Source organism: Schistocerca nitens, chromosome 3 (genome assembly GCF_023898315.1).
Source record: "Schistocerca nitens isolate TAMUIC-IGC-003100 chromosome 3, iqSchNite1.1, whole genome shotgun sequence".
NCBI lineage: Eukaryota > Metazoa > Arthropoda > Insecta > Orthoptera > Acrididae > Schistocerca > Schistocerca nitens.
In genome coordinates, this window is record NC_064616.1 from 410,491,334 (window position 1) to 410,504,000 (window position 12,667).

The 12,667-nt window shown below is 40.6% G+C and overlaps 1 protein-coding gene across 2 annotated transcripts in view; it reads right to left on the minus strand.

The window, feature by feature from the left end:
* LOC126249615 (UPF0587 protein v1g245604) overlaps nucleotides 1-11,385 on the minus strand; it is a 134,186-nt gene extending 122,801 nt beyond the window's left edge. The window contains exon 1 of one of the 2 annotated variants that reach the window (XM_049951284.1): nucleotides 11,228-11,385. The gene's annotated coding sequence lies outside the window, so the exon portion shown is untranslated. The remainder of the gene's footprint in view (nucleotides 1-11,227) is intronic. The other variant, XM_049951285.1, reaches the window with a different exon arrangement.
* Between the last annotated feature and the right edge of the window lie 1,282 nt (nucleotides 11,386-12,667).

The following is a 12,667-nucleotide window of genomic DNA, read 5'->3' on the forward strand; positions in this document are numbered from 1 at the left end:
TTCTTTCTGTGGGGTTATGTGAAAGATTCAGTGTTTAAACCTCCTCTACCAAGAAACGTGCCAGAACTGCGAGCTCGCATCAACGATGCTTTCAAACTCATTGATGGGGACGTGCTGCGCCGAGTTTAGGAGGAACTTGATTATCGGCCTGGTGTCTGCCGAATCACTAAAGGGGCACATATCGAACATTTGTGAATGCCTAAAAAAACTTTTTGAGTTTTTGTATGTGTGTGCAAAGCATTGTGAAAATATCTCAAATAATAAAGTTATTGTAGAGCTGTGAAATCGCTTCAATCATTTGTAATAACCCTGTAATGAGTGTGTAAACCCAAACCCAAGACCCAGTTGCAAGGCATAATACCAGGCTTAAGATGCACTTACATCTGTGTAACTTGTGCCTAGTCACCATGTGCCTGTGCTTGTCCCACATGCAATTAGAGGCAAGTGTGTAGGTGTATGCCTCTTTCTCATCACATGCACCCAAGTGATCCCATTCACACCTGAGTGTTTTTAGCACTGGGCCAGGACACGCAACTGTTTGAAGGAGGGGGGGAAAACCCTTTCCCAATTTTCACACTATAAAAACAGTAAGTTACATAATACTTTCACCATCACCACACTTAATCCTATACAAAAAAACACCTAGAAAATCAAAATTGGAATCAAAAACTTCCCTTGAGCTGTTATCCTTACATCTCCACATATAGCCGTCCCTGGTCCGAGATGCCGGAACTTTAATAAGCCTCATTTCTTCACGACACACTGAACACTTCACGACTTCAGCCAACAGGCCGAATAGCTGAAGAAATTTTATTAGAGACAACGCACTGTCCCACATCATCACTGACAACCAAAAACTGTTGACCTTGTCAGTCATATCCATACCTACTAAAGACATAAACAAAGCAATTTACCAAAATTAACACACGACGAACAGAAAAAAAAGTACATTAATGTTGACATAACAAAACCAAATTCGTTAACTCACTGAAAAATATTCCGCTGAAAGCACAGCCACCACCTATTCCACACACGTGCAATGCTACTACGCAAATGAAATCCGTACGTCACATAACATGCTACCCATAAACACACCACCAGAGAGCACCACTGATCACATCAAAACGACACCTACAAACACGCCACTCTCACAAACTAAACTCCACGCTGTCATGACGTTGCACACCACAACAGCCTTACGTAACGGGTCAAAGCCGATGGGTGGAATCGGACGCTTCCGTTGATCCAATTTTATAGCTGCATAACATTTCCCATTCGATTTTGACGAAAGTATTTAGTTTAAAAATCTGATTTTTTCACTTGTGGTAGTTTGGGATCTTAGCTTCTTAAACTAGTTACCTTTTCATAATTCATAATGGTCATTGTGAAACGATGCTATTTGTCAAGCACATGTACTTGATTTACAAATCTTGTATTGGTAAAGTGTGATAGCATGAAGCCTACTGTTCACTACTTTTAGCCTACACATTACAGCGAGTGAAATACAGCTAAAAGTACAGAAGTGTTTTTGAAATGGTGGCGACACTGTTTTCTTTCACAAGTATATGTGAGTTACTGAAGGGCATCAATGATGGGAGTGCAAGGTGACAATTTGTGCAGGTTTAGCATAGAGTGAAAGACTGCAGGATAGAAAAATTAATTGCTACTGTGGGCTGCTACAAGTATCTTTTCTTCTTTTATAATTATGTGATACATGATAGTGGTAATGGTTCATTGACTGGAGCTAATAATGACCTCTCAGAATGACCCTCTTGTGAAAGACAGATTAAAAAGTGAAATTTCTTGAGATAATCCCATTTGGCTCACTAGTTCTCTTTCCACTGACACGTAACACTAAAAACAGTTCAGAAAACACAGGTGAATTTTTCCCTTGGCGACTACTTATCACATTGCTGTGATCTACTATGGTCATACAGCAGCCCACACCTCACATCATAAATAGCAAGCAAGCAAGCAATTTTTGCTCACAGCTTACAATTAAGTGGAATGTACATTTCATATATGAAACTAGAAGAGAATAAATTAACATACAATGAGATTTTGGTGTGGGTTGACTATAATAAAAACCTGAGATTCTATTTAATTGCTTTCTAGCTGGAATGAAATATGCAGATGTCAGAAACAAAAGTACATTTACAGCTGCTTCTACATCTAAAGTGATAAATACACAAAGTTTTTCCCTCCAATATCTTCGCTTTCATATTTCTGGGAGAGTGCAATACCAATAGTTGGAGAATTACCTATCTCAACTTCACAGAACTGTACACAGCTCTTAGAAAAAATACTTTTGTAGAAAATCCATGATGAAACCAAGGCCTAGTGGAACTTACTTTCAATGGCCTTCTCTTTGGATCACCTGATCTCACACCACAATTTTTTTCAGGTATAGGACTGTACTCTCATTCAGTTCAAACCAGTAGAAATGAAACCATGAGGTATATATATAGGGTGTTACAAAAAGGTACGGCCAAACTTTCAGGAAACATTCCTCACACACAAATAAAGAAAAGATGTTAAGTGGACATGTGTCTGGAAATGCTCATTTTAGTTTCGTCAGTATGTACTGTACTTCCTCGATTCACCGCCATGATTTCATACGGGATACTCTACCTGTGCTGCTAGAACATGTGCCTTTACAAGTACGACACAACATGTGGTTCATGCACGATGGAGCTCCTGCACGTTTCAGTCGAAGTGTTCGTACGCTTCTCAATAACAGATTCGGTGACCGATGGATTGGTAGAGGCGAACCAATTCCATGGCCTCCATGCTCTCCTGACCTCAACCCTCCTGACTTTCATTTATGGGGGCATTTGAAAGCTCTTGTCTACGCAAGCCCGGTACCAAATGTAGAGACTCTTCGTGCTCGTATTGTGGACGGCTGTGATACAATACGCCATTCTCCAGGGCTGCATCAGCGCATCAGGGATTCCATGCGACGGAGGGTGGATGCATGTATCCTCGCTAACAGAGGACATTTTGAACATTTCCTGTAACAAAGTGTTTGAAGTCATGCTGGTACGTTCTGTTGCTGTGTGTCTCCATTCCATGATTAATGTGATTTGAAGAGAAGTAATAAAATGAGCTCTAACATGGAAAGTAAGCATTTCCAGACCCATGTCCACATAACACATTTTCTTTCTTTGTGTGTGAGGAATGTTTCCTGAAAGTTTGGCCGTACCTTTTTGTAACACCGTGTGTGTGTGTGTGTGTGTGTGTGTGTGTGTGTGTGTGTGTGTGTGTGTGTGTGTGTGTTTCTACATTTTTTTTCCTTCTCGTTGGCTGGCTGATCTGCATTGGCAAGAGAATTCCCTCCCTTAGACAGCTGACGTACACAGTAGTAGATACAAAGGCGCAGCCACCACTTCACTACTTGCCAGTCTGAGCCATCTTACAGAAAAATGACATCAGTGTTTTATTGCTGTTGTTTTGATACTACAGTTACTCAAGTTATGATGCATTGCAGAAATAGAAGGTTAGGGACTCATCTCATGAACACTAACTAACATTTACCTATGTTTTCCCCTTACATGAACTAAACAACTTTTGTGAAAAAGTTATCCGTATTACACATTGAACCATAGTATACCTCACTATCTGCTGCAGCACAATCAAGAAAAATTCCATAACCATAAATTTTTGTAGGAGTACAAGAGCAAAAGAACAATTGTGTAGGACAAAGTAAGAGGAATTAGTGCACACTGTTTTGAAAGAAAACTTTTCACAGAACTGTCCCATTCATTATACATAAGCGCTTGTATTTTAAATTTTACAAATGTCCTTGAAGAAGGAAGGCATTTACTGCACTCCTGAGACTCCTCAGGAAGGAACAAGAGTCGTCATATTGGATGGAGTCTGTGTGCCTCCAAAGCCAATTCATACCTGAGCTGCTACAAGTATCTTTTCTTCTTTTATAATTATGTGATACATGATAGTGGTAATGGTTCACTGACTGGAGCTAATAATGACCTCTCAGAATGACCCTCTTGTGAAAGACAGATTAAAAAGTGAAATTTCTTGAGATAATCCCATTTGGCTCTAGTTCTCTTTCCACTGACACGTAACCATGCACACAGGAGGTCTTGGCATTAAAACGTCTTTTAATAAATTCATTTAGTGCAGCCAAGGCCAAGTGGTACTGCATTTTGATGGACTTTCCCCCTGAACCAGCTAATCTCACTTTACCAAGGGTTTTTTTTTTTTTTTTTTTTTTTTTTTTTTAAGGTTTTCTCTGTACATCTGAGATTTTTCCCATTTTGATTTCACTATTTTAACTGAAATAATAAAAGGACACAAGAAAATATCACTCTTTAGTTTCATATTGCTACAAGTCTATGAAAATAGATGGAATATGTAGACATTATTTTAATAATAAAACCGAGAAAAAAACTTTGCCTGTATCAGTAAAATACTTGTAATTTTTCCTCACCATTCATAAAAAATCCGCTGTGCAGTGACACTTTTAATAAGGACAGATTGGAGATGTCTAATATGTCTACTGCAGAAACTGAAGTGTAGCTTCATCAGCTTGCTCTGGCTGCCACCTCACATCACATCAGAAATAGTAAACATCTCGAATGTTGCCAGCAAGGCACAGCCCAGCTGCCAATGTGAACACTGCCCAAAAGCCGCGAGAGGACTAGGTAACATACGGCTTACTGTGGGGAAACACTTGCTATATACTTAACATTTACAATGAATAGCTCAAGAATATGCTATTGTGTGTATTTTATTTCCCTAAAATGTGAATCACAATGAATTCTAAACAGGAGATAACTTTATATTGAGGAAAAAATAACAAGCATCAAATAAAAATGGTTGTAATGACCTTCAGTTTATATTATGAATGTGTATTTTTGGTGCACTTTGAGAGCTCATGGAAATACGGAAGCGTCCGATCCCGCCCGTCTGCTTTGATCCATGACGTCACAATTATGGCGGAAACGACCATAAACCACGATTCCAATATGTCGCATATGTACGTACACATTATGAGGACGAAGATACATCAAAACACACACACACACACACACACACACACACACACACACACACTCTCTTTCCACAAAAAGCCTAATGACACTAACGGGACAAGCGCATGAAATGAGGTGTTTTGGGTGGGGGGGGGGGGGGGGCAAACTAAATATAAACAAATTTAGACACCCACCTCCATACGAAACCACACAAAACGACGAAAAAAAAACTGTCATCACAAAACTCCCCAAATACCACTAAACACAATATCATCTGGCATCGGACACTTCCTTTGACCTATATAGCTCCACAGCAGCTCCTGATCCCATAAATTAGGATCAAACACTGCCCTTGGCCTATATAGCTCAAAAACATCTCCTGATACCAATATCAACATACACAGCCACACATTGGGATCGAACAGTTCCCTTGACCTGCACTCTGTTAATTTTATCTGTCATATCCATTCCTGAACAAAAACAACAACCGATTCATTTTACTAAAATTACCACACGATGTACAGCGAACAGCACTAAATTAACCTTCACCCAAAATCGTTAACTCACTGAAACAAATTCCACTAGAAACACAGCCGACACTCGAAAAATTCTGGATAATGAGCAAAAGCAAACTGAGCCCATTACACCACACAAACTAAAATCCTGAACATACCACCAGAGAGCACAACAAACCACAACACGACGACATCTACAAACACACCACACTCAGAAACCAAACTCCGCGCCATCGTGACGTCACACACGACAACACCCTTACGTCACGTGTCAAAGCCGATGTGTGGGATCAGACGCTTCTGTCGACCCGAGCTCATAGACTGAGGCATTAGAAAGAGTCTGAAACATCATGACATTTTATTGTTGCTGTGATGAATTCAATTTTCTGGTGAAGCCAGAGGTGATGATAGATGAAATTTGTGGAACATACAGGGAAGTAGTTTCTGCAGTATATGGATCTGCAACAGACAAGGACTGGCTACTGGTTAATGAAGAAATGCCAGATACTAGATGTTGTATTTACACTTACATTTGCAAATCATAAAGGATTTTATGAATGCATACTTCCACTAGAGATTTCTGTGTTATTTTATTTGGTCTCTCCAATAAAAATTACTACTAAATGAAAGCAACTTGTAAAGTAACTAAGACAGCTTCGGCACATCAAAGACCCCAGAATCACTCCTTTTCTTTAACACATTTTCATCAGTAGGATGGACAAAAGTATCTTTTGTTCTGGTTTGCCTTTGTTACATTCTGGTTATTTGTGAGAAACTGGACAGTTAATTAGCTTCACTCTGTCTTTACAATCCATGGAATCAACCAGTCAGAAAAAAGGAAATACACGATAATGCTGTTCAAATTCCACGTGTTTCTCATTACACCACTTTTCCAAAGTGCTAAAGCAAAGGCAAATTTGAATGCATGTGAAAATCAATTTTAACTGTAGGATGTAGTAAAACAAAGCACCGAACGGGGAGAACAGCAGATATTCACCCAACTGTTGCACCTGTCTCCACATCTGGGATGGGGGAACTCCTGCACCAGTGCACAGTGGCTGATGCACACAAATCAGAGGCATGTGTGACTTTGCACCAGTGTATGTGCCTCCTTAGCTCTTCATGCAACAGCTGCATGCATTTAGTGGGCACAAAAAGTTGCACAAGCGTAAACTTACCTTTAAGTGAACAATAAAGTTTTCTTTACCATTCCATGAGATGCTATATGATGTGGTCATTCTTCCAAGGAGAATGCCTTACAGTTGCACCACAGTATGAAAACCCCTATGTAATATTGTTGACCTTTGACAGATGTCACCTGATCCAGACAACTGAAATGTGCTATGCAAATGAACATAAAGAGACATAGGTCATCCTCTCCACTGCCTGTGCTTTTAATGTTCTAGCCACCCAATAAGACTGTCCGAAGAAGTTAAGAGAAACAAGCAAGGTGTAGACAATATCTAGATGCAGGTGTACAAAACCTGTCAGTAGTAACCAAGTTTCCAAGAGATGGCTATACATGACATTGCTTTGCACTTTTGGCAGGGAATGCTCTACAGGGTCCATGGTGGCAGTCTTCCTGCACACCACACAATACTAAGTGTTCTCACCAGTTCCCTTGTAGTGCATATGCTTAGATGACTACTTCCATACAACACCTCATATACACAGTGACATACAAATGTGGCTAAATACAACCATTGGTGGCTGCAGCTTCATTGCAGCACACAGCTACATCAGCAGCTGGCAGTGGCACACACTACAACTGAAGGGCTGATGGTCCTTGCAGCATGACCCTTGCACTGCACCACTGAGAGGCCACTGAGTTCCATTGGTTAAGATGTGCTGCCAACTTGACAAGAGTTTAGCAAACACATTTCCAGCAATAATGACATGCCTAATGCCAGTGGTGAAAAGTGTAATGAAATTCAGATGGTTCAACTGGTCTGATGGATGGCTGTTCAAGGGCTATAAAAAATCAAGTATCACCGGACAATGGTTGGTGTATATAGTAGAGAACTTCAGCCTGAAATATTTTCTGGCTCCATAGGCAACTAGGAACTCGGTAGAGATTGGTGGCCAAAAGCACCATTATACTGCCAGCATATTTGGAGGACCATGCTGCCACAAAACCATACTCACAGAATGGGCTGAAGCATCTGCAATCTGGCACTCCAAAAATACAAGCAGAAGATGTGAGCAGCAGACCCTATGTTGTACTTACCTGGCATGCTTTGAACATCTGCTGTGAATCATGATTCCACGTGAGACGTGTGAAACCAAAAGCTGTGTGACCATAAGGGGCTGTGTAGGGTGGCATCTGAACTTCAACAGCATGAGGTATATAGCAATGGTAAAAGTTTATCAAGTCTAGGGGTGGATGCAGTTCTGGCACTGTGGTTGAAACCAAATACATACTCAGGGCAATGACTATTCTGGAGGTGAGCATGTGCTAGCAGCAGATACCTTAAATTTGACAAACATTGTTTCTGTAGCACTAACACCACGGTTGGTGGGATTTAGAGGAGTTCCATAGTTGATAAAGTGGCAGAAAACAACTCAGAGAGAACATTTGTGTTGTTCTGGCCAAGGTGATGGCATCAGTACATCATCAATGTATGTGAAACAGAAGTCTAGGCCCTTAGCACATCATTAGGAAAGGGTGTTGCATTATGCAGCCTGTATGACATGTACAAACAGTGTATGTCCTCTGGAGCCACAGGGATCTGGTCATAGCCACTGACAAGGTCCAACACAGGAGAGAGGAAAAAAAAAGGATATGCCTAGAAAGATAACACACAAAACCTCCAATGTGTCTCATAGACAGAGGCTAAGAAGTGTTTGAGCATTCGGTGCTCTATAACAACCACGTCTGCCAACTGACTGGTTTCTTTGCTTCAAACTACAAATGAGACATCCATGTGCTTTCACACGGTCATGCTATTGCTGCCTGGACCACTGTGCCGAATTCTAAATTGGTGGACTGATGTTTGTCAGGAGCACGGCTCTGTGGTGAAAGACATGAGGGGTTGCTGTAGTACATATATGGTGCACTGTTGAGTGGTGTGAGGGGCTTAGAACACCCACTGATTACACTGACAAATACTGTGAAGAAGAGCCACAACTGAAACTTGAAGTCATAGGAAGAAACCACAGGCCCATAATAGAGTGGGTGGATTCAATAATAAATTGCCATTTAGAAGCTTTCTATAAGTGTAGGTTCAAATATGTCACCAGCTGTAGGTTGTTATGGAGGGATGTTGCCACTGTTTGTCAAGTTGCTGTTGAAGGCATGCTTGCCCTTTGGCTGGGAGGACAGGGGGGGGGGGGGGGGGAGGGGTGGTTCCTTTTCCTACAGTTATCTACACTGACATCCATCGCTTCCAAAACATCTAAGGTAGAAATATTCATCCCACTTTGAAAGGCTTAAATATTATGTGTAAAAAACCTGTTTCCACAACCTTGTTAAACTTCAGTTGGTTAATTTTGGTGTGTATCGGGGGGGGGGGGGGGGGCTGACAGTGAAGTCATCGGTCAAAAAACTTCAGTTCTCAAATCTCTGACAGCAAGGTGTGGTGCATTTCTGGCACACATGGCATCCGCAGGGGGCAAACAGCTTCATCAGACATTTATGAACACTCCAAAAAGTGACATAGCAATGAAGACGATTTTCTGTCTCCCAGCTACTTGTTTGGTAGATAATTTACCCGTTGTATATGCATTAGTGAAAATGTCATGAGGTCACTTCTCTTTGCCCTTGGTATAAGTCTGTCTCTGGGAAGTTTCATGACCACATCACTCCCTTAAAGGGCAGTCCAGCTGTCTAAGATTATTGTAGTGTGGATTTATTTCCTTGCATCTGTATTATGCCAGTGACCAGTTGAGATGAAATGGTTTGTGGCATTTAACCATAGGGCTGGGCAGTCTGTCCATATAAGTTGGGTCCTGAAAGAGAGAAACTGCACTTCCGCACTTGGATGCCACATATAATGTGACTTCATCTCACTGACCTTATCATTACACGCAGGTAGTGGCAGACTTCTGCCGTCAATTGTTACGGGGACTGGTCTCACATCTAGTGTGACACTTTGTTGATGGCTTAGTTATAAACAAGTTTGCTGCCCTGAGGAAATTTCAGTGTAGTACCTCTCAGGTGATATCTGCTGCCTACTTTGGTATACCCTGTGTGTAACACAGCAACCAACACCACTTGCTGTTGCTCTTACGCCCAGAGGAGATCTTGCTGGTGGTACACCAGTTGCCACTGCTCTTGTAGCTGTACATTCTGCAGCTGGTACTGGCATTGTAGTTGCGCCTGCAGCTGCTTGAAATACACCTCTGATGGTGGGCCACCAGTACTCGTATATTGCAGATGTTCAGTACTTGTACAGTGCACTCACTAAGTGTCAGGTTTTGCATCAGGTTTACCAAATGTGGTGCACAAATGTGCTTAGACTATATACAGTAACGCACATGTTCTACTGCATACAGGGAAGTGCCAACAACTATCGTCACACCAGTTGATAAAACTAAAACACCCGATACCGTACGTCAGCTTTGACCACTGTCATCAAGGTGGCAGACATTGCCAATTCGCCCTGATGCAATATGGTGACCATGTTGTCACACATTCAAGGAGCAGGTGGGGAAAATGCCATTCTGCAAAATATAAAAAAATTAATTCACAGAAGAACACGAAACTAACGGGACCACCAGGTGAATCAGGGGTTTTGAGTGGGGACAAGCAAAACATACAGCAATTCTAATTCATAATACATACTCGAACACCAACTTAAGGAAAATTCTAGTAAGCTGGGACTACACAGAACCCACTATACCACCACATACCAATCTACACGAACTGGTATCGGTAATTTCACTTTATCTACATAGATGAAGTACAGAATACAACGAACTAGCTCCAAAAACAATACAAAAAAAAATATAAAAAAACTGGTAGGCCTACTGAAATTTCACTTGACCAATGTAGCTTACAAGAAGTTCACCAATCCTCAATTGTCTGCAAAAATTAGTATCTATAACTTGACGTGACCTAAGCCTAGAAATATCAAGAAACCCCTACTCGTTCCAAAAACAAGTGTTGAAAACTTTACATATAACAACGGCAAATTCAACAATAGCAAACCACCTTAATTAATCATTAACTGAACTAATGACGCAACCAACAAATTCATGGAAAACACGCTCTTCTGTATACAATCAAAAAATTGTCATGCACGTAAACACACACACCATACTAAAAACATCAATCGGGACCCGATTTGCTGCAAATATTGGATTTTAGTTAGATAATAGTGGCAAATTTTCTGACTAGTCATGCACATAAGACATCTTGTACCAATAAAGCATACAGAATAGCTGGTACAACTTCCACACTTACAGTGTACGACATACGTTATACGCAATGAACTTTTGATACATACAGTCACTGACAACAAAACGAGTTAGTATTATTCACAACAGAAGAGAGTATCGCAACAAACTTTAATGAGATATGTTCTTCAAGTAAAACACATAGGAACAAATTCACCAATATCTGACACACCAAACAATTACAACTAACCAATACAACGATTCTTTGCGTGAAACCCACTAAATGCACTCTACCGATAGCATGCAACACTACATCAAATCACATAAACAAAAAGGAACTACAGTTGACACTAAAAACTTTGCAAAACACATAGTACTAACCTTTACAAGCACGTAAGAAGGTTGTCACATCTAAAATGAGCGATTTTACTAAGCTTCGGACGCCGGCAACTAAGCCACTCAAATTCACACACCCTCTTCCTCTGCCAAACTGTGGCTAACTGCCGTGCCGTCACACTGAGCGTCTTGGTCAAAGATCATCATATTTCATTTCCCGAAAGAAATACCGGTTTCCCCACATTAACTAAAGTGGCGCCACTTAACTTTGGCACTGTTTGACATAACAGTCGCGACACTTCTCCTCTATTTTGTTGCTTATTGCGCTAACAGCGCTCCAAGCGGCCAGTAAGTTAAACTGTTGAGTTCGGTGCGATCGTGAAAACTTTAGCGAATAGTACTTGTTTATTTTAGTTTGTACAATGGTTTTTACAATCGGGAGCGTAGCGTAGCGCAAAAAAATGGCAGCAATAACAAGAAGAAGACACCACATCTGTCTTTTTTTACGTTTCCTAAATACCCTGAAAAGTATATACCATCATGTCACTAAACTGCATCGTCAGGATTCGCTTGCAAATTACATGTACATTGATGATAAATGTTTCATTTTAGGAGTATAAAATGGCTAGTGAATAGCAGAGGAGAAGATCTTATGGAAAAGGCCATGCTTACCTATATAATAATGTTAAGTTTTCTCCGCTACACATCGAACAAAACCAGTTCGTGAATGCAGACAATAATAAACTCGTGCGGAATGCAGTTAACCACATTGTTTGACATTCCAAATACGTCACCTCAACTGACGATGAAGAGGAGACTGCCACAAAGGTTCGATAATCCTTCTAAAGGAGTAAAACACTCCTAAGGCACAAAAGCAGAATGTTCAACTCTCAATAAATCGGTGCCAGGTTCATCTAGTCGTCAACACAGGCCTGCTTTGACGATGAAGTGCTAAAATTAAGCAGTTGTGCGTGTTTAGAAAACGCGAGTGGAGTATCAGAATTTGAAGATCGCTAGACTTCGTGCAAAACTGTAATGGGACAAGGAAAGTGACTATCATTTTAAGTACAGACAGCAACAGAAACTGTATCAGAAGGATCAAGTGAAGAATTACGAACAAATTTTGAAGACTATAGGATCCCAATATTTGAAGAAAGGGGCCTTTGGCTTGTTGTTAAGCCAGATTAGCATACCATCTGCAAGATGGAGAGACACAATTATGCTGTTTCCTCTAAATTTATTATATTACAGCAGTCAGGCATAAAGGTTTTGTCAGAAAATTTAGTTTCCATCAGTGTGTACATTACAGACGTATGTGGAAGGCATACAAATTAAATGTGATATAAGTGACAACCTTTTAAAGCAGAAGGTACAGTATTTCTCCGATACTGATAAAATGATGCAAATGTCATTCAATGAAAACTCTCTGATGGCAAATTTAACATATGATAGCACTTCTGACAGTCTTATTGGCTTTGAAGACTT